This window comes from Talpa europaea (assembly GCF_964194135.1).
Source record: "Talpa europaea genome assembly, chromosome: 10".
Taxonomy (NCBI): domain Eukaryota; kingdom Metazoa; phylum Chordata; class Mammalia; order Eulipotyphla; family Talpidae; genus Talpa; species Talpa europaea.
In genome coordinates this window covers 112,044,310-112,064,315 of record NC_140077.1, presented here as the reverse complement: position 1 = coordinate 112,064,315, position 20,006 = coordinate 112,044,310, and the positions used below count along the sequence as shown (strand labels likewise).

The following is a 20,006-nucleotide window of genomic DNA, read 5'->3' as shown; positions in this document are numbered from 1 at the left end:
ACTTCACTAATTCGCAGGATTATTGTCTTCACCCGGCATTTCAGAGGCATCACCAGAACATCAAGACCCAGGTGACTGACAGGCAACTCCTCTTCGACCGGGGAGGCCCTGCGTCCTCACCTGAACACAGTCCTCTCTGGTTTTCTCCAAACTTCTCCTCCCACCTCTCCATAAAGGCTTCTTTAGTATAAGAAGAGGCAAGACAGGATGTCCTCTTCATGAAAACAGACAACTTGTTGCCTCCAGAGGTGCAGTGCCAAAATACCCACAAGGCTCCAGAAGGATTCCACCAAACTCTGGCACGAGAGAACTCTGGGGGTTTATACAAAGACAAGGATGGAGGGGGCAGGGTAGAACTTGGGGCAAGCAGGTTTAGTCAGAAGATTAACTGAGCTTGTGGACATGCACTAAGCACCTAAGTGTGCAAAAGCGCTACTGGAGGCCCAGCTACAGCAAGGGATGAGAGACAGGAGCCCCCCCTTCGTGGAACTTCCAGCTCTGACCATGAGTCAATTCCTGTCCAGTTTGTGGGTTCAGGGCTCTCCTCAGGCAATGGGGTCTTGTAGCAGAGGTTTCCTCCTGACCTGGAGGATTTGGGGTGCTCTGTGGGCCTCAGAAAGGGTCTCACCACGCACAGCTGCCAAGATGGTGGGTGCTCCAGATCTGCCCTAGCCCAGGGATGATTCTGACTTTGGACCCCAGAGGGAACAAGTGCGCGGAGGACAGCGCTACCCCTGAAATGGAATGTGCGCCATTCTCTGCTTTCACTTTCTCCTCAACAGGATCACAGAAGTCCTCTTCCAGACCGCACGAGGCGCTGCAGAAGTGATTAATTGCAAAGCACGGGGATGCACAATTCTCAGGTAAGACCAAGATTCAACCAAATTGCTAAATACACACCCCTCAATTCTTACACCGACCCTCATTGCTTTTTATCAAATTAATTCAAAACCGACTTTGACAGCACTGTTTATTTCCAAGAGGGGAAGGTAAAAGAATGGGTAGCTCTTTCCTTCTTAACAATCTCCCCTGGCCTTCTGGAGAGACAGCTGGAACAAAGAGGAGAGGCAGGAACAAGCTGATGGCCCATCAAGGCAACAAGTAAGAAAGCCAAAGTCGGCGCAGTCCTTCCCAATCAAAACTTCCTAATATTTGCTATTTTTCTTTCGAATCAACAATGGTGGAAGGACACCAAGAGAAGTCTACTTAGGTGTTGGCTGAAGCTCAGACGCAAGAGAGAAATAAGAAATAGTTAACTCAGGAAAACAGAACCTCTGTCCACAAACCTAAAACCAAGCAGGTGAGTGTTTGGGTGTTTGTTTCTGTAGCGCGGAACAAGAAGTCATCGCCCATCACAATGATGGAGTCAGCTGTATAATTCCCAGGCCAAAAACAAATCTTAAACTCAACCAAGTTCGTGATTTTGACTGGAGTGACTTTCTGCTTTCACCCTGGACTTGGGAAAAGAATATGAGTTGTTAGCAAAACACTGAACTCGACTTCATTCTGAGGCCTGCTCCTGTCTTTCCAGATGCTTGCCAAAATCACTCGAGAAAATAAGCTTAAATATGCTTAAGTAACCAGAAAAAATAGTTATGTGTACAGAGCTAGTCTAGACAATGACTACGTCTGAAAAGGCTGCGTTACTTATCTTGCTTTATTGAGGGCCTCCAAAGATTCTCATTTATGAAATTCTTTTCTTTACCTAGAGAATGTGCTAGTAAACCCACTCTACAACACACCATCTTAAAGGGAAGAAAGCTATTCTACAAGCATGACGCTGCTCACCCACTCGCATATATGACGAGCCCGGCACTCACCACTGGTTCACTTTTGTCTCACAGTTTGAGCTGCCCAAATGCATATTTCTAAAAGAATTCTAACTCAAAGTGGCACAGGATGAGGCCAAGATATTCCACTGGTCAGAAATTGAGCATTAAAATATTCGGAGGGTCCCCTCACAGATCTCCTACAGGGGCATGTAAACTGAAGTTTGCAGAAGGAATTTTTGAAGCTGATGAAAATCCTTGGGCTATTACCCAGCCTTACTGGGGGAAGAGTTTTACTTACAAATTGTTCGGAAGTGGTTCGCTCCAGATGCCGAATGTAACACAAAACCCATGTAACGTGATAGACCAACATTGCTTCAATCAAAAAAATTTTTTAAAAAGGTTTGATTTCAGCAACAAAGAAATGGTATTAAAGAGTTTAACTTGGTTTCATGATGGATGGCAGATGGTTAAGTGTTAACTGAAAGACAAGAAAAGTGGCTCCAACCAACCAGGAAAAGAGCACGTTGCCTCCTTTCCAAGCCACATTGAAGACGTGCGCCCTGAAATTCAGAGTGACGCCACAGTGACCGCGGGCAGGACGAGCACCCCAGCCAGCACTGAAGTGAGGGCCCATTTAGGAGGCACAGTTTGTGTTCCTCCTCTGAGTGAGGCTCAGGCTGTGCTTAAAAGGAGCTCACCCCACCCCCCCAGTGCGGGTCACTCACCCGTAAGCAACACAGGACCCCTTACGGCACAGAACGTAGGAGACACTGAGGCAGCAACAAGAGGCCCAGGCTCCGAGCAGAGAGGACAGGCAGACACCCCTTCATGTCTTGCCGACTTGCCTAACTGGAGACACCTTAATTCCCCATAGGACACTGCGATCTGCTGGACAAAAACCTGCGGCCCGTTCCAGGCCGGCCTTTGTTCCTGCCGTGGCGGGGTCTCTGGGCCGCCAGAAAGAAAGCAGCAGCTATTCCTCGGATTTCAGGTGGTACCCACGGAACCGCACAAAGTCACCAGAATTTTGAATTTCATAAATCTGTTTCCTTTCTACTGGGAAACATCCCTACGGACCATTCAAATCAGCCATGAGTTTTGAGGTCCTAAGAGACGAAGCACCTTTCTCAAGGTCACACATTTTACTGCGGCAAAGCTGGGACGACACCTGATTTCCCAGCTCCCAATGTGACACTGTTTCAGCTTCACCAAGCCGCCTCCTGTCCTGGGGAGGAAAGTCACACAGAGCGTTTTTATTTTGATAATCAGAAACTCAGAGAGAGGATAGGACCCTCCAGAGCAAGGTTCTGGCGTGGTAATGAGTTAGTCTGGAAACCAAAGGAACAGGCCTAGGGAAAAATGGGGGAGCCCCCAAAGCAGCAGACTTCGTAGAGACCCAACCCCACAAGTATTCAGTTGTGCAAGGCACCCAGAGAGCGCAGGGGGAAGGGACACCCCAACTACGAGAGTTAAGGGGTGCTTTCTCCCTTCTGCCACAGAACCATAGCTGCCTCTCCTGAGAAGGCCTCAGTGCAGAGGCAGAAGACTCCCTGCAGTGCTCAAGGACCACAAAGATGCCCCAGGAAGAGGCCAGGAAGGAAAGCCCTGATGGAATTCCTATAAGCGCACCCAAGAAGGGGGAGCAGCTTCCTCTCTCGCTGTTCAAAAATCCACGGTAGGTAATGAGAGTCCACACCCCAATCCTCAAGGCGCCCTGGCCCTGGCCCGCTGCACACCTTCTCTTCTCCCATCTCACCCTCCACCCCCTCGCCTCCTGCATCCCCGTTGGTGGTGACAATGAAGCCAGAGCTATTCAAGGTCGGCCACCGGGCCCCACCGCAGGAGGAGGCTGTGAAACAGCCAAGGAGAAGGTTCTTGGGAGCCTTCCATGGGCCTTCTCAGAGGGAGACGTGCTGGGTGTTCTTCCTAGATCCCCACGTGGCCTCCAATTTCCATGCAAGGCGTCAGCTGCCACCATCCCATGTGCTTCTCATAGCAAGACAGCGGCAAGCTTCCAAGGACAGGTGGTTGTGAGCTTGTGTGGCAACTGGGCCAACAGGTCTGGCCACAGTGAGGAGGGCCCAGAGGGGCCGGCACCAGCGCACCCATCCCCACCCCTCTCAGACCGCAGCTGCCAGCGGACCCTCCGGCAGGCAGTGTGGCCCACGACAGGCTCCGGGCACAGCAGAGGAGGCCGGGCGCGCGCTCTCTGAAAGCCCTTCTCTCACGGAAGAATAGAGTTAATCAAGCAAGAGGCTCAGTAGAAACTGGAAAAAGAGAAGTTCCCGTTCACGTGTGGACACCTGCCATGGAGGCCGGCCTCGCTCCACAACAAGTCCCTGCTTTCCGCAGACCTGGGCCCACACAGGACAAAGGAAGGGGAACAAAGAGGACTTTCGGATAACTATGCTCCTCACAGCTGTGCAGTCAAGAGGGGAAAAACGCCTTTTATGACTTCCTCTGGCACTGGCTGAGAACGCCGGACTTCAGGGAGGCTATTAGAAAAAGGTTAAATATGAGACCAGATAATGATATACCGAGGGACTCGTGTCAGCGTTGTTTGAACACTACTCAGAAGCAATTGCTGTTGAGAGTTGGCGACCCCTTTAAGGAGCTCGGGAAGAAGGCGAAGTCTGCAAGTAAATGCCGCCTCGGAGCCCGGGGGGGAGCTGGCTGGAGGCTTCTTACTCCCACAAACATCCTTGAAAACACTAGTTCCCCTTCCTTAATTCAAAGACAGTGACCAGGCAGCTGAATCTAGAAGTTATTTCCTACGTGTGGCGTATTCTCCCCTATTGTCCTTTGTTTAATTTTAGTTTTACAAAGACATAGCTTTGCAGACACAAAGTACCCTCCCCCTTTCACTGCAAACCGTGGGGTCTCTGGCCTGTAGTTTTAGGCGTCACATTTCATTTATTCTGAACAAAGGCATCAGTGAATTATTTAATAGGGCTGTATCAATAAGCATTTGCTTTCAAAAGTTCTATTTGGGTAACCCTTTCTTGACCCTAAAATCATATAGAGCCCCTTATCTAAGATCGTCCCCCACTTACAGGATGGGTCGCCTCTTTATAAAATCTGTCTTTCTCGCCCAGAGCACTATGCGCCATCAATTACAGGGTTATGCACAACCAGCCACTAAAGTGACCCCACTGGCTCGCCATCCCCTGGCGCTTTATAGTGATAACTAGATAGTATATAATTACACGGTCCCCAGAAGATTCTTATAATTGAATCACAGGGCATTTTGTGAATGTTTGGGACAGCGATTAGAAGACCACAAAGTGAGAGCATTCCTAACTTGCTGGAATGTAAATGAAGCAAAGCACCCTAAAATTCAATTATAAGCGTCCTTTAGGTATTAAATGATCACAAAATGAATCACATTAGGGGGACCAGTTTTTCTTTTAATTGAACTGTCTCCATAGTCCCTAAAGATGGTATTTCCTAATAGTTTGTAAAACAACACAGCTGGATTTTGAGACTCATCGTTCTTCAACCAAGTAGAAAGGCTGCACCCCGAAGACAGAACATTCGCGAGCCCATTTCTACTTTTGCGTTGCCACCTGCGGAGCTGATGCTCTAGGACCAGGCGGGGCCCCACTTGCTCTGGTCCCACAAACCTGCTGCACCATTAACCACCCAGTCCTGCTGTGCAAATGGGAAATGTCTGGAAAGATATTTACAAATTTAATTTAATGGAAACAAGGATACGTGTCTATGCACGTTTTCACCCATTCTTAACACCCCAAAATATCTTATTTCCCACCCTCAGCTTTCCAAGCACAAGGAGTGTCTGTAGTGGCCTCGGGGAGAGGACAAGGAAGAGTCAAGGGCAGCGGATTTTTTGGTCATCAACTTTTTGCTTCCATTTCTTCAGGGAAGGGAAGGTGAAGATTTAACTCAGAAAAGTGGGGGAAAGCAAGAGAGAAGGACTCACGGACAGTTAGGTGGTGCAATCACGCTAACCAGGACAGGTGGGAAGTGGGGGGTCACTGGGACAAGGAGCCCCTAAGTCCAGCCTCGCGGGTAAAGAGAAAGCAGGCCTCGGGTCACCCTCCCGATGCGCCCCCCACCACGATCCTGGCACCCTGGATGCTGCGGCCAGGGCGTCCCCACCTGCAGCGGGTTTATAACAGACCCATTTCCTCCACTGAGAAATCCTTTTTCAAGGTCAGTGATCAAAAATGTAAAAAAAAAAAACAGTTCTCCAAGAAGCAGAGCCCCAGTGTTTAAATGTGGCCTCTAGCAGAACACGAGGGAAACCAATGGACACTCAGGTCTATTTTTTCCAGTAGACTTGGCCTTGGAATGACACTGATTCATAAGAACAAGAAATTCATTCATTCCAGCGTCGGAACATACCCTTTATGGGCGTTCTGTGAAAAACAGGTCGCACGGAGACCCAAAACAGGGTGACATCTGCAGCCCCTCCACTGGGGTATGAGCAGCCCCCCGCTTCCTGCTTTAAGCTCCTGAAATAAAAATATTCTCCCTCACGGAGCGTGTGAGCACAAGCTTCACGTAGCTCGTCCTCGTGGCCGCCACCGTCTGAGACCCGCCTTCTGTTGTGGTTCCAGAAACTGCTTTCTCGGGCCTGGTGGCCCTTCTAGAACCTTCCTTGCACATGGGAGTCAAGAGTGAAGGCACCGGAATGGCTGATCTGCCCCTACAGAGGTGAAGGCAGAGAGGACTTGGGGTCTCCATCGTGCAGCCCGGAACAGGGCAGCCAAGGATGGCTGTGGAGGAGAGCCGAGTTAATCAGGCCCTTTATGTGCGCACACGCCAGCCTCGCACACTGGGCACGGAGCCCCACGCCTAGCCACGCGCCGGTTTTAGCACGGCCCTGTAAAAGCAAGCAGGCCGGCTCTCTCTTCTTTGCAGTGGTGACACCAGACTGGATGTACTTGCTGGAGTTGGTGTTAGATATTCTAGAACGAAGAAGTGATGTGCAGGGGGCATCCAGAATCACCACAAGCAAAACCGAACCATCTTCGCTCCCTCCAGGAGAACCAAGAAGAGGCAACCCTGGTGATTCCTTGATATTCTGGAGAAAATGCCCCTCTGTTGGGCAGTCCCCGGCCTGCCGGAAGAGATCGTGATTCGAACCCGCTGCAAGGAGGGCTGAGCAGTGAGCGAAGTAAGAAGGTGTGATGACATGAGCTTTTCTGGCATGGCCCGAGTCAGCCACCTTAGGCGAGGCTGGCCAGGTGCCCAGAGGCCTCCTGCCAAGGAGACTAGAAGTTTCTGAATTGCTAACGCAGACCCAATGCTGGGAGGGTCCCCCCAACAAAAGGCACTGCCGAGTTCAACAACTGGCCGGCCAGGCACCATATGCTGGGCAGCCCCGTCCTGCGGCTCGGCTGGCTGGGCCAGGCCTCAGCCTTCCCCGCGCCCAGCTGTCAGCCCACGAGCTGTTTTATCATGGTTTTCACTGTTTTATTACTTTTCTGGGAATTCAAATCAGTGTAACCGCACTTGATGCACCGGGTGAAAAATGGTGTCTGCTCCCCCCTCCTCTAACCTAATGAATTGCCTTTTTTCATATCAAAGAGTAATGAGCACCAAACCACATAATATTTATTCATGGAACAAAAGACTCAGGGATGGGGGGGTGGGGAAGGCAGGAGCAGCTCTGGCATGGAGAGAGAGAAGCTGGACATTTTCAAGGAGCGCTTCACCCTGATCCCCAAGGACTCGGGGGTGCATTTACAAGGAAACCCAAAGCTGTCTGCTCTCCCCACGACCCTCCCGACCCACTTGGAGTCTTCCTCCAAGCAAGCCCCTGCTGCCCACAGCTGGGCGCTCATCCCCAACTTGGCTGCCAACTGTCTAAGCGCTGCCTTTCTGGGTGAAATGCCCCCCCAAAAGCCTTTCTCTGTCTTACAAGTATTAAGCCAGTACACCTCAGAACATTCCAGACCCTTTATCCCCCGCCCTCCACGTGGGTAAGGGCGTGGTTTACACCGGGAAGGACGAGCCACAGAACGAGAGGCGGCCTGGAGCCTGGCTCAGCTCCCAGGACGGGACAGGAACCTCACAGACCTGCCCTCCTGTTTGCCACAGTCACCTCACACTCCCTTCCACAAGTTTCTTTTTCATCCAGAAAATAGAAAATAATGCACCATACAGGAGGAGTAATTTAACCCAACCCGCAGTTAATCTCCTTTGTGCGGACTCTGAGATAGGCTAATTGCCCCCTTAACGAAGGGTCCCCAATTTGGGACGAGGAAGCAGAGTTCATGTGAATGGACCACATTTCTTGGGGGCCACTTCCCCTGGGTGCAGGGAGAGCTGGCTCCTAGACAAAGGCTCCTCAGAAGGGATGCGAGGCTGATGCTAAGAGAGAGACTCGCGTTAAAGGGCCCCGTGCGACATAAGGAATTTTAACACCAGCCGCTGACTTGCTGTTTCTTCCTCCCATTTTATTACTTAGTATCTTGAATTTCTCCATTTAAAATTTCTATTTTGAGAATTAAAAGATTTTTTCAATTCATGAAAATAATAAAAAATTTAAAAAAAAAATCACAAAAGAATCTGCTGCTTCTGACAACCTGGGCCACCCCTGAGGTCGCGAGCTGTGAGACTGGAGGATTTCTCATCTGGCTCATTTTCCTCATGCCCAGCCATGGACTCCCTTCATTTCTGAAAGTCTGTCAAAGCTAATTATCGCTCTTCTCAAATCTCTTGCTCTTCGGTGTATGATAAACACATATATTATGAGAAGTTGAAGAAAACAAGTGTGCGCGACACTGTGAAGGCACAGACAGAGAACCAGTCAGTGGCCACTCTTTGTTCACAGGTGGAGAAGATGGCCTCAGCGAGGGGCCGGAGGGGAGGCCGGGCTGGCCAATGTGCTCCCCTCTCCGCCCCCAGATGTGGCTGCCCCACCCCCAGGAGCCAAGGCCAGAAACGCCTACGCCATCACTTCAGGGTAAAGAGGGAAGCAAATCTTAGGTTTGCAATCCTCTGACATTCCAGACCTCAGATAAGCACAACCCCGGGCAAGCCAGCAACGCAGGCAAGCTGGGCCTCAGCGTTAGTGGAGCAAACAAAGACGGGGTGCCCCCCAGCACCCACTGTCACCACACTCCCTTACTTGGCACTGTCCTTATAAATTCCATCTCCAACCACAGACTTGAGGTTAATGCAAGGCCCCTGAAGGATTCCTATCAGTCCTTTATTTGTCTCTCTAGTATTTTTACTGAAACAGCACTGGTTTCAAACATTCTACAGGTTTTAGGGGGACAGGGTTAGAATCTGACATAGGGACACTATGCTACCACCACGTTGAGTTCCCCACTACCACCTACAAGTGACCCCCAATTACCCAGCTCCAGTCCCTTAAGTCTAAGAATAGGAGCAAACACTGAAATAAACAACAGCCCATCTGCACTGAACTCCCATGGCCCCAGGCGCCATCACCACCCGCGTGCCACTCATCAGCCTTTGTCACGCTCAGAGTCGCCAGTCCCTGTGGGACCTGGTGTCTTCACAAATCCCACCGGCCAACAATGCTTTTGAAGTGTGGTTATCTACAAGCATGTTTTTCAAATATGCCTTCAATAGGTCCTGAGAATGAAGCGGCATAAAGTCCAAATCTGAAGCCATTGTGTTCATGCTTCATTGCAGAAAATGCACATGTTTTTAAAAACCCAGTGGCAGCTGCAAAGCATTTAGGATTTCCTAGTTAAAGTGCCAACAGGACTTCCACTGTGTAGCCATAATGACTTCTGAACTGAGAGAGTTGCTTCTTTAAGCCCCCTCTGTGGACCAAACATCAGCGGCCCTCTGGCCCGGGGTGACCGCGGGTGTGGCTGGGAAGAGCTTGGCCGGATCCCGAGGTGCCCTTCTTCTGCTCCAAGCTGTGAGGACGTGCCTGCTGGGGCTAAAGATGACACCATGCCATGGCGGCTGCCACTGGGCCACACTGGGAGGGAGGAGCCCAGGGAAGAAGAGGAGGGAGCGTGTGAGAGAGTGTTTCAGCCTCGCTGGGACTCTGGCGTTATTACCATGGAGACAGGCCGAAGTCAAACTTGAGCATAAACACTTAAACTAATTTTATTTCATTTCTTTAGTATCCACAAAGTTTTGCCAGATGCTGACATATGTGAAATTGCTTTGCATACATGTTAACCTGCAAATTCTTTTATTTATGCATTTTTAATTATAATAAAAACATTCACTTTTTGTAAGATCAGACTTGACTCTAACCGTGTATTACGAAGCACAGGCCATCTCTGCACTCTTTCACAGAGAAAAAAGGACAAATTTTCCAAAGAAATCAGAATTGGGAAGTTTATTGCCTCATAGCTGTAGTCTCAATAGGCTTTGGAAAGCTGTTTTAATTTGATAATTGCGCTCAGGTAGCTGTGAAATAACTAATATTCAGAACAAATCACCATTTATCTGCCTACAGTTAAGATAAAGGTAAAGGTTGTATTTCATGCAAAATGCGGGACACTCCGGACCTTGTACAAGGGGGAAAGATCCCTAAAAGAAAACATTCAAGTGCTAGAAATCAACACAGGTAGGAAAACCAGAAGCAAACACAAAAAAGGGGAGCAGACACTCAGGAGGGACGCAGCCCCCAACCTGCAGCCTGGCAGCTGCCCTGGCCTGTCGGTCGGCGACACCACACGCCCGAGAGCGGCCACCGCGAGGGTCTCCGTGGCCCCGTCTGGGACGGCTGAGTTTCAAGAGGAGACACAAGGTTTGTCTTTCACACACACAAACACCCAACTCTCGCCATTCCAGCCACTGAAACGGAATCTCCCTGCAGCGCCTTCCGCGCGAGGCCCCGGCGCTCCGGCCGCCCAAGCACAGGGCCGCACCAGCTCAGCCGGCCAGCGGGCTCCTCACCGAGACGCTCTGTGGGGCTGCTCAGAGGCTGCTGCATCCGGGTCATGCTTGGGAGCAGCAGGCCCCGTGTCCTGGAGTGACTTGGAAGAGAATGACCCCAAAGTTCTGGCCTCCCGATCACGTATATTCCCACCCGTGGCCCCAGTAACGCTGCCCACATGCACCTGGTACGAGTCTCCAGGCTCTGCGTCCCCGGGACAGAGGGGGACATGGGAGAGGAAGAGGAAGGTCACGCCAGGCCAGAGGCGTGGGAGACACCTGCACAGGCCCTGCACACACGGCGCACCCGCGCGAGGGCTCCATTCAGATTGGCCTGAACAACAAAGGGCAAGTCAAGGGGTGAGCAGTGCTCCCGGCTCTTTAGCAGACGCCGCTGCCCACAGGCCCTCTCGGGGACACTTCGCCAGGCGCAGGCAGGAGGATGGTGCAGCCGAGAGCACAGGTTCTGAGCCAAACTGCCCAGCTCTGTGGGGCCACGGCCAGGTCTCGACCCCGTGGGGAAGCGGCGGTGACCACTGAGAACGCAAAGGGCAGCGGCTCAGAGAAAGGGCTGTCGGGGACGCCTCCCGGGTGCCGCTCCCCGGACGGGCCTTCCACCGTCTAAACAAGTGCTCTGAGGGGACCGTAAGGCAGGTCTACTTTGGTGCGTTTTCGACAGTTGGCCGGGTCAGCAGGTTGTCATTACCGCGTTACACAGATGACTGGATTAGTCAGGGTAATTGAACCTGTGGGAAGTGGCAACTCACAGGGCTGAGGTTTTCAGGACCCGTCCAACCTGCACCCGCTGCCGCCCCGGGGACGGCGCCCCGGCAGGAACGCCTCTGACAGACGGAGCCGCTCACACCCGCCCGTGAAACCCAAAGCTCGGTGAGGCGAAGGGACCCCGAGCCGGCACAGGGAAGCGAACGTCCCACTTTCACTGCACGAACAGGAGCCTGTGGCCGGGCTGCCTCCGGACACCTCCTCTTCGGGGTCAGGTGGAAAGAGAGTCGCTCCAGTAAGAGGAGCTGCAGGAGAGACGGCCTTTCAAACAGTGTCCACTCGCCTGCGAAGACCAACCCCCGCTGGAGCAGAGCTCTTTGAATAGGGTCGCTTTTCACGTCATTGTTTTTTTTTTTCTTTAATAACCGCCCATCACTGATCCAAACTTTAGCCCCTGGAGGCCCTCAGAGCACGCCTAATCCCCTCTCCACCTGACAGCACTTCAGGTATCTCAAGAAAGCGACCACATCACCCTCACACCAAACACCTCCAGGGCCTCCAGCTCCTGCCCCCGAACTTCCAGTCCTTGCATCGACCCACCTGCCCCTCTCTTAATGCAACCCCCCCATGTCTACTGTCCTCTAAAAGCTTGATATGGGGGGATGGGCGCCTCTCATCAGCCAGACTTTAATCTTACTCTCCACCACGCCAGCGAATCCTCTCCACCCACAAAGTGATTTTATTGGAAAAATAATGAAGTGAATGTTCCTGTAGAAAGCCATGCAAGAAAGAATAGCAAGTTTGCAAGAAGATACGAAGCCTGGGATTGGTTCTAAGAGTTTATTAATGACTTCCATCAGCCCGTTCTTATAAAAGCTCAGAGACCATTTTGCACAGCTCCCCTGAGACCGAGCCCTGCCGTGAGGCCCCGGAGACCACGGGTCCCTGCACCCCTCTGTCTCCGCCGGGCCTGCAAACAGTGCTTGAGAGGCCACGCAGCCTCACGTCACTCAACTTTGAACAACTAAGGGATGGGAAAGCACTTCATAAAAACTGGCCTCACACTGGCTGCACCATCAAGTCCTTCAAGACAATTCCTGTGGCCCAACAATCACCCCATACCCCTGCTCACCTCCCAAGAGGCCAGGGCAGTCTTGAGGCTAAAGGCTGGGTGCTCACAAGACCCCAGTGGGAATCCACTGCCCCCAGGTACTCCTAAAAGCATGCTGGACAGACGGAGTAAAGCCACGTGGTGCATTTTCATCATTTAAGGGCTACCCCAGGTTTAAGGCAGGTTTCACAATAGCAGCAACACCATATTTTACACTGTGTAATAGGAGCTTATGGGTGCACTATAGGGTATTTAGCAGCCTGCTGGCTATCGCCTACTAGGCAGCAGTCCTGAAAATGTCGCCCAACACTGCTCAGGGTCCCCGGCAGGGACTGGGCAGGCAGGGGGTGTTGGGGATAGGGATAGGAGGGGTTGCAAAGTCTCCACCCATGGAGAATTGACGATGGAAAGGAATCCTACAGGAAGTCCTTCCAAATGGCAGCCGTCCTGTCAGAGAACGTGGAAATGTTGAAGGAACACGACTCCCCCCACATATAAACAGTATCGTGATTCACTCTTGAGAATGCATACAGTCAAGTTTCAGTAAGATCTGCAGGTTCAGACTAGATGACGAGAAGCAAACCTGATCTCTGTAAACTCCCCAGGCACCAGGACACTGTTTACCGCAAATGAGCAAAACCAATCACCTCTCTCCTGTCTCCACTACCACCCATGGGGGAGGTGCCTCCAGAATCCTCATCACCTTTGCCTCTCCTGCCTTCCCACCCGTTCCCTTAAGTCCTTCCCAGGGTACCAGTCCCTTTAGATTCGCTCTCAATCACTGAGCTACTTTCAGCATCTAACAATCAAAGAAAGGAAAATAACCACCGACTGTGAGAATAAAGGGCACCAGCGGCGCTGGTCCCGAGATCGGTGCGGGCCTTCTGAGTCACAGTTATGACCTGGGTTGAATCAGAACAAACAGACTCCCAGCACTTCAGCCTTTTCCTTTGAAGGGAAAGACACCCCTGTTCAGACCTGAGTTTTCTGGAGGTGGAGAAGGATCCCGCGAGCGGGGGACGGGGGGTGGGCAGCTCGCCAGGAAGGACCCTCATGCCTTCACAGGCACTCAGAACCCACATCGGGCGGAGCTCAGAGGGGCCACCCCAGGAAACACCACAGGACCAGAGTCTCCTCCAGGGTGGAGATTTAAGGAGTTAGAAATTCTGTACATTGCTAGTTAAAACTTAAATCACGGAAGGTTTCTATGGGTGCTTTACAAGATTCTGCTTTAGCATAAACGTCATCCCAACCAACGGGAGGTGCAACACGATTAGAAAGGTGCTGAAATTCTTCTTAAGGATCACCATCCTCATGTCAGAGCAAGTACGAGGACAGTGAGCCTTGTGAGATCCGTGTTAAGTTCCCCCAAGAGCAGTGTGCCAGCCTGTCTTTTTTAAAAACCCTGAGTCATAGAAGTCGTTTTCTTTCTCTGTGCAATCTGTACGCAGGCCGAAAGGAAACCTGTTCTTCTTCCCCAAATGGAGTTGCTTATGCACACACCCAAGGTCCTGCAGCTGCTTAGCAGGTGGACGAGCCAGGTAGACCAGAAAAGATAAAAAGTGTGCTCTCCTCTGGTCCACTGAGCGGGAGGCCGTGTGCTGTGAGTATTTACACACTGCAGGCCCTCTACCCCCTCCAGCACAGTCTCATCCAATCTTACTTCTCTAGTTCTTTAAACTCTCTCAGATGCAAACAAAGACTTTTTTAGTCAAAGAGGTAGCTGATTTTGTAGCCTCACAAATATGAGGAATGAATTTTCGGAATGTGTCTGAAAAGCACGCTGCACCTTAAAGGAAAGTTTCATTTGCGGTGACCCTGCAACTCCAGGGCGCTCATCTGTAATTCATCTTGTGTTGCTTTGCTTTGGTTTTGGTTTTAAAGAAACCGATGTCTGATTAGTTTGAAACAACAGGAAAGTAAAACATCATGGGAAGGGGCCCTGACTCGGTCTGAGGCTGATGACAATTCAAAAACAAGCAAACAAACAAAAACGTGTCACCTCCTGAAACCTAGCTAGAATAATATTGAAGGTCTACCAAAAATAAGCATTGCAAAATCTTGGATGCAAGAATGTGACTGAGAATTTTAACTTCTACGAAGCACCATGGACTGTGGGCCAATATTATTGAATGAATGAATAAAATGTAAAGATTGGGTCTCTTCTCTATGACTTGTTCTAATGAAAAGTGCCATGCAAAATCAAATCCATAAACAATCCAAAATAGTATCTTATCCCATTGTTTCATTAATTACAAGCATAGAAACACCAACATTAAATTTCTCTCACTGCTTCTTCCCACACTTTGGTCAAGGTGTTAAAGGCTGGTGAAGAGACCAAACGGCTGGAGCAGGAGGGAAAAGGAAAACAAAGCCGGCCAAGACAAGACCTCAAAACTCAAGAAGCCTCTGAATAGTGGCGTGAAAGATGCAAAAACGTCCGAGGGGGTAGAAGGCAGATATGAAAGTCTGGGGACTCTTTGTAAGAACCTGGTGTCTGATTTCACCGTCTCCTCTGACAGGCAATGTGAGGAAAAGGGCAGAATGGAGGCATCCTACGCTGGGCACAGAGGCCAGGGCTGTTCATTAACGGACACCCAGCACTAATCACACAGGAAATGCCTTCAGAGACATGCAATAAAACACAAGTACTTCAGGGCCTCCCCGGTGGCGCAGCGGTTGAGCGCTGGGTTGTGAAGCTGCCCGCAGCCTCTGCAGTGCCGGTTCGATCCCCGGCCTCCGCGAGGATTCGACATGGCGGGCAGACCTCTCCTGCCGCACCCGCTGCTCCCCTCAGCAGTGTACTTCGTCAGTCTGCCTGTTCTGCTCCCCGCTCTGGCTCTGGTGAATTCTGTCACCCTCCTGTGCTCCTGACTGTACCCAGTGCTTGTATAAATAAATAAATAAATAAATCTTAAAAATAAAACACAAGTACTTCAAATGTGTCCAAGAATTACTATGTAACGGGCAAAATGGTTTCATAGACTACAATACATTCTGTGACAGGGTAGTGGGGGGGGAGCAGGAGAGAGGGAAGGGGGGGGAGCCGACATTCTTATCTCAACCAGATGGAAGAGCCAGGTCAGGAAATGTCTTTAAAAACAAAAGGTGGAGTCAGAGAGGGATTCGGAAAATAACCGCATAACTCCGTTTTAGTGTTTCAAATCCACAGGCCTTTTGGTGCCGAAATGTCAGCAAACCATGAAGTTGGACTGTTCATTTCCCTCCTATCAGGGATAGAAAACTACAAAAATTCCAAAACTTGACCTTCTCACTCTGAGCCAGGATGGAAAGTAGCACATATACCACCTGCCTGGAAACTCAGCTTTGCCTGGGAAGGAAGTCAGGCTGAGGAACATTTTGTAGATGATGATTAATGATTAACTGGCTGATCGCTGTACCAAATAAAATGTGTCATAACCAAAGAACATAAATACCATAATTAAGCACGGATCGCAGCTTCTTCCAAAACATGCTTCTTGAGAGTTAAAAGACAAACACTTGTGATGCAGCAAGAAAAGACATTTCAAGAAGTTTTTCATGAACTCAAGGCACACCCTGTGTGGGTTGTGGGAGGTCTCTCAAGACACAACCGTGCATCACTCAGGACAGCAGCAGAACAGGAAGAAGTGCCCAGAAAAGATGTAGAAATGTTCTGACATGACAAGTTGGCCCAAAAGCCTGGATCCTGAGCCAGTAATTTACCTTCGACAGGATAAGAAATGGCAAACCAGTTCATTTATCAGGAGGGTTAGCACCGGACTAATCGGTTGACATTTCCTGGGCCCATTCCAGGAGTGCCTGAGAACATTCCAGAGAGGTTGCTGCCTTCTCAGTAATCAATACAATTATCATCAAGTGGATTTTACGTGATAAACTCTTCAGGGCAGGTGTCACGGATTTATGTCGTCTGTAGGCAGCGTATACACAAAACACACTCTGAAAGCGTGAAAATGTGTGTGTGCGGGGGGGGGGGGGACGTGGCTTTCCAGGCTCAAGCAAGCCTGCCACCATTTTGAAATTCAATGCCTGCATTTCCCCGTGGGCGTGGATGATTACTCCTTTGAGAAATCTACATACCTGTGGCTTAAAAATGAATTTGTCCATTGGAATTTGCTTAAATTTTTAGCCAGGACTTCAGTCCCAGGTACAAAGAATGAACAGTGTCTCCTTCTGGTGCCACAAATAATTAAACCTATTTTAGGAAAAGACACCTTTTCAACAGAGACTCTACAAGGTGAAATCAACAGTTCACACCCACGATTGGGAGTGAGGGCTGAGGGGCTTCTGCCTAAAGTGGGGGCGCAGAGGAGCTGTGTCACCCCACCAGGAGTCCGGAACCCAGAAGCTACTGTGACGGGAGGTCATGCGGCTTCAGACCGGGTCTCTAACAGGGCTGTTAGGGACTCTCGGATGAAACCCAGGCTCCTCCCAGCAGCCTGGAGGCAAGGAAGGTTTTTCTTTCTAGCATCACCCACCCTGCTTTTTCTTAGCTGGTTTGTTTTTCCTGTCTATGCTTGTAAGTGTGTAAGATAAGAAAACAAATCAAAAGGCACGCAGCTCTGATTAGTCTGCCTTCTTAACCCAAGCCGGGCAGAGAGAGAGTTAATCGATATTTAGTACCTGGGACATATTGGCCCTAAGAAGGGAAACAAGAGCAATAAAGCTGGAAGGAATACGATTCTTCTTCATTTTTATCATCGCCATTATTATTATTTGGCCCTGGCTGATTCCTGCTTTTCTTTAGGGCTTTCCAAACAGACAGGCCAAGCTGGGAACTCAACAGAATTGCTCTGGCCACCCCCCCCCCCCCAGAGCACACCTGCCACCCCGCACCCAATTCAAGAAAGTGAGTATCAACCTATTCTTTGCAATGTCTGTTTTCCAGATTATCTCGCACGCAGGCCCAAGGAAACACACTTTCACTTGAGGGGTCCATGTGAATTTTTAAACTAATTATTTTGAAAGGAAAAATAACCTGTAGAGGACGAGGCTGTCTTTTTCCCTTTTTGTGGCATACGGAATTTACATAAAACTCCTAAGATTTACGGCCATTTATTTCCATCACACACCCCAGAACACACACGGTGCCAGCAGGGCTGCGTGTGTACAATGCAGGGTGAGTCAGGATTTACTCCCGCTCCATGCGGCGTCTTGGCGTTTACCTCGGTCTAATCAATAAGCTGAATTACTGTCACAAAATTGCTGGGGGAAAAAATGTGATTTTCAGGCAATCGCTTTTCACGTCTACCCGTTAACTTGCTGAACTGGGAGTCACCAGGAACCCCTCAGCCGAGGTCTCTCCTGCCCAAGCGAGCACCTTTCCACGTTCCAGAGTGAGCCTGGCTTGCTCTCGCCACTCTCTGCAGGTAACGTCGGGCTCCGGGGCTCGCCTCCACCCGCGGGCGCATGCCTGCCCAGGCGCGCACCCCGATTTTCCCTCTATCCTTCGAGGGCCCACACCGTCCTCCTTGAGAACATAACCCAAGTGGGAAAAACTTTGCGGCCCCGGACTCTCCTCCTCCCGCGCGCGATCAAAAGCGACCCGCGCCGGGCGGGCACTGGCTTTTGTTCCCGCGGCGCCCGGCCGGCGAGGGGAGCGCGCGGCGAGCCCCAGGCAGGTGTCCGGGGACCGCGCTCCCGGAGCCCCGCGAGCAGCCTCGGCCCCGCGCTCGTGCGCGCGGGGTGCCCACGCGCGGGGGGCGCGGGGGAGGCCAGGACGACCCGCTCCGGGCCTCTCCGGCCCGACTGCGCGGTCAGGCTCGCCCGGCGCGTCCTGCGCCCGGGGCCGGGCGCCCCAGGGGCGGGGGGAGGGACGCCCGCGGAGCGCAGCCGGGGTCGCCGGGGCGCGGGGGCCCGACCCGGACGCAGGCCCCGCCCCGCCCCTGGGGACAATCCGAAGGGCTGCCGCGGGCCGGCGGTTTTCGGCTTCCTGTTTGCACGGGAGAACCTCCCTCCCCGGCTCCGGCTGCGCCCGCGGCTCTTCCCCGAGCCCCCTCCCCGCGCTCGGGGGCGCACGGCGGCGGGCGCGCGGACGGCCCGGGGGCGGGGGCCCGGCCGCGGGGCTGACAAAGCGCCTCCCGCTCCTTCCCCCACGGCCGCCCAGGAAAGAAGGGAGGGCGGAGGGCGGAGGCAGCCGAGGGGAGGGGAGAGGGAGGGGAGAGGGAGGGGAGAGGCGAGGAGGGAGGCGCTGCCGGCGGGACGCGGCCGGGTCGCCGGGCGGGGCGGGGAGGAGGCGGGGCCGCGCGGCCCGGAGCCCCGGGAGGAGGGAAGCTGCTCCGGCCCAAGATAAACAAATTGTTCCTCTTCACGTGCGGGGCGGGGGCGGGGAGCCTGCGCGCGGCCTCGCCTCGCCCCTCCCCCGCCGGCTCTTTGTCACCGCGCGCCCGGCCCGACGGAGCCCGCCGCGGCCCCGGCACCCCCCGCCCCCCCGGCGCCCGCGACGCGCCCCCGGGGGACTGCGCGGTGGCCCGGCCGCGGGCGCGAGGGCCGCCCGTGCCACCGATCGGGCGGGCGGGGAGGGCGCACGTCCCTCCGCGCTCCTGAGCCCGGGGCACCCGGCGCCCGGCCCGCCCCACGCGCGCGCGCGGCCGTCTCGGTGGGGGAAGGGCGCAGACACCTTTCCGAGCTTCCGGCCTCCCCCCACGCGCAGAGGAAAGCCGAAGAGCCGGAGAGGGGAGATAAGAGAAAGGATTCTACCCCGGGGGCTGGGGGTGGGACCTGCGCCTTCCTCCCCGAGCGCTGAGGCCATTGGCTGCTGCGCCTCCCTCGAACCCACCCACCCAGCCATTTAAGCCTCTTTCACCTCCCGGCTCCGCTCCGCTCCTCCGGGTTTAGGAGAGCGGCCCTGAAAGTTGGCGGGGGGCGGGCCGGGGGGCGCGAGGCGGACGGCCCGGGGCCGGCAAGTTCCAGAAGGGGCGGGCGCCGGCTCCGGGCGAAGTTGCGGGGCCGGCACCCCGCGCTCCGGCCCGGCGCTCCCTCCCCCGGCCCCCCCTCCGCTCCACCTGCCGGGCCCGCCCAGGGCCTGCGCCGCCAGGGAGCGCACCCGCGCCCCTCGCCAGCGCGCGCCCGCGGCCACGCGCGCAGCCAGCCTGCCCGCGCCTCTCCCACTTCAAAGTTCATTCACAAAACTCTCAGACTTTCCCAGCCCAAAGGGGGCGAGCCGGGGAGAGGCGGCCCGAGCCTCTCCCTTCCCCCACGTCCCCACCAGGGGCGGAGGGCTCGGCGCCCGCCCGGAGCCTCCGGGGCACCCACCGCCCCCAGCTCCCGGCGGCCGCGCCGCGACGGGTGGGCGCGGGGGGCCGGGGCCGGGGAGGCGCGGCGGCGCGGCGAGGGGTGGGGTGCAGAGGAGGAGCGAGGCTTCAACTCCGGGTTCACTCGCTTTCAAATCGGCGTCCACGGCAGGGACAGGGGAAAGAAAAACTTTTCCGGCGCCGCGCTCCGGCTCCCCCCGCCCCGCGCCGCCGTGACCGGCTTCTCCCCTCGCGCCCCCTCGCCCCCCGCCTTGTGACAGCCCTGACAGATGCCCAGGTGGCGGCGCCGGCCGCTCCGCCCGCGGA

The 20,006-nt window shown here is 53.3% G+C and overlaps 1 protein-coding gene across 1 annotated transcript in view; it reads right to left on the bottom strand.

The window, feature by feature from the left end:
* Positions 1–20,006, bottom strand: part of MAML3 (mastermind like transcriptional coactivator 3) — a gene marked incomplete at both ends in the record, with an annotated part of 330,636 nt that overhangs the window by 310,041 nt on the left and 589 nt on the right. The window lies entirely within an intron of this gene.